This window comes from Urocitellus parryii, chromosome 1 (assembly GCF_045843805.1).
Source record: "Urocitellus parryii isolate mUroPar1 chromosome 1, mUroPar1.hap1, whole genome shotgun sequence".
Lineage (NCBI taxonomy): Eukaryota > Metazoa > Chordata > Mammalia > Rodentia > Sciuridae > Urocitellus > Urocitellus parryii.
This window is the reverse complement of record NC_135531.1, coordinates 957,929-960,911: the sequence shown is the minus strand read 5'-3', so window position 1 is coordinate 960,911 and position 2,983 is coordinate 957,929.

Genomic DNA, 2,983 nt, shown 5'->3' with positions numbered 1-2,983 from the left:
CATTTATGTAATCATAATGATATGTGTTCTGTGATTTCCTGCTTAATCAACATTGGACACTTTATTATTTCTGAACATCAGCATTTGTACAGGCCTCTACACATCACTCTATTTTTTAATAGTTACAAGTGCCTGTGTTCATGCTTCATCAGTTAGTTATTCTCTTTTAAAAATAATTTTGTATTGCATTCTTTGTCTACAGAAAATTTATGAAGGTTAAAATAAGCATTTTCACAAATTTAACTTGAAAATAGTTTTCATCGCAAAACACATACCAGAAGTAAGAATAGTTTATTTCTCTAATTTATTAGCTTTTCTGACATCCAATATCAGGACATGAATGCTGTTCATGAAGGGATGTTCTTCCCATCAAGAACAATCAATACTCAAATAGCCCTGTCACTTTCAAATGCAGGATATTAAGAGTTCAAAACTTTAAGAAGGCAAGCAACATTAAATAATTTTAAAACAGTCTTATTTACTGTGGATATGAAAACAAATGGATCTTCTTGCACATGCACTGAATAGTTAAAAAAAAATACTATTTTCTTCAATGCCATCAAATGTTCCAAAAAAACCACACTTTACTGTGTTTCATATGCAGAACTTGATGTTCCTTTATTTGTATTTAGTGGGTTTTTACTTTCTTTTCCATCACTTTGTTTTTTCTGTATTTTCTAATATTCAATTTTTTTGTGTTGAGGAAAATAGATCACTAGAATCTTCTAACTTTTGCTACATTCAATCACTTGACTACTCACTAGCTAATATTTCTATTAAACCATCATTTTAAAAGTAGGACTGGGGTATGCTAACAAAGCTATTTTCAAGGTCTACTGCAGAATCAGCAGAACTTTCTTCAGCTCTGTAGTTAGAGGCCCTGTTTCTATCCAAAAACTTTGCTCCCTTTGTTTTATTTTTCTTCTATATTGAGTAACTCTCTTTGAAATGAGGAACAGAAAACAGCTTTTTAGAATTTTATCATTTATGAAAATCTATTTTTATTTATCATTAAAGGATAGTCTGTTTCAGTTTAGAATACCATGTTGAATACGAGTTTTCCTTTAAATCATGAGGTTATTCTGTATTCATCATCTACAATCTATCGTTAGTGATAAATACTTGGGTTCTATTCTTGCTTTCTTGAAACTGACCATGTTTTTTTTTTTTTTTTTTAAGTAATATTTACTTTTAAAGTCACAGGCATTCAGACAAACCATGGTTTTTCTTTTCAGGAAATTCTCTTTGTTTTAGGCATAGCTACCTGAGAAATTCTGGAGATATATTTAGCATATTTAAAATTTATTTTCTTGATTATAGCATTCAATCAAAGTGAAGTATTTCCAGACCTGATTTTCTTTCCAGTATAAACATGGAGGAAACTGGGTAAAATATGTAAAATAATTTGTCTGTTTTTCAGACACCAAAAACAGGCATAATAGGTGAGTGAAACCATAAGCAATAAGTACAGACTGGTGAAGTGAACTATAATTATATTTTTAAAATTTTTCTTAATAAGTGCAGTTTGATCAAATTCTGTTAAAACTTATGGGTAAAGGGGAAGTAAGAATAATCAAAGTATACCACTGTAAGAAAAACTTGAAGTCTGGCACCTGAGAGCAGACTGTGGGGGAAACTTCATGTTATGATAGGAAAGAATCCCCCACTTTCTTTTCACCCTCTCACCCACTTAAACTCACTAGAAACCAACAAGATGTTTAGAATAAAAGGTTTCAAGTTCAATAGTCGCACTCTCTTCAAATAAAAAAAAGTTAAAATTCAACTGAATACAGAATCTTGTTTGCAAAGTTAAGGGGATATGAAACATCATATAAACAGTTAGGTTAAAGATGATTCTGTTTTTTTTTTTTTAATTTTTTGTATGTGTGTGTTTTGTTTTGTTCCGAGGGTGTGGCTATTCCTTGGTCACCTGAACTCAGCAAAGAAACTGTTATTTTGATGAAGTATCAGTGGCTGACCCACATTAAATATGGACAAATGTTAAAAAAATTTTTAAAAAGCCTAATTTTGAAAAAAACTGTTGCTGCTTCCTCCCTCCACATTTTTCTTTTTAAAGTATTTTCTAAAGTTTTTTTTTTTTTGTCTTGAAAAATAATAAAAAATTCTGGAAGAATTTACAACCAACTGCATGAGGGTCTGGGAAGCTGAGAGGCTGGAGCAAGGCTGGGAGGAGCAGAAAGAAAGGGGTCTTTCCCTTAGTTACTGGAGGCCAGCTATAACTAAAAAGATGCAAAAATCAATGAGTGTTTGTAAACCAGGAAATGATACAGATTATCAAGTTAATATCAGTTTTAAAAAATTCATATAATCAAGAAAATAGAGAAATCATGAACAGGATTAGAAAAAAATAGGTGTAAATTATATTTTTAGAAATTTATTGGTGATATATAATAAATAAAGATCCCAATTTAAGAATCTCATTTCATTCTAAGAAAATTAATTCAAAATGCCAAATAATTTAAAAATTTATAAAGATTCGCCTTAGACTAGAAACCAAAAAAGGAGTTTTCTTTTGTCGGCTTATAATCACCTTGGGTAGTAAAGACTGAAGTTTAGTTCTTGAGACTTGATCCCTAGAATTGAGCTCTTGGCAGAAATATTGGTTCCATATGTCCACAGAATGTTTCATTTAAAATATATGTGCTTTTAAATTGGTCTCTAACCACTCCACGCATTTTCCCAACCCTTAAGAGCCTTGTTTTTCTCGGAAGCTAGACTCTTTTATTTGCATTGGAGGTAACCTATTTCCAGCATGCCAAAACCTGTTCACTTTCAAAGCCACTTTTGGAGATTTTATAGCCTGAAATGGAATAAAATTTAAATTTAATAAAATTTGAGACCTGATCTAAAAAAGAATAAACTTGTTTAAAAGGCAGCTACCCAGACATTGAGGAAAATATTCTGAGAAAACCCCACAGGGCAGAGGGGGTGTGAAAAGCCAGACCACCGTTAGCCTGCCAAA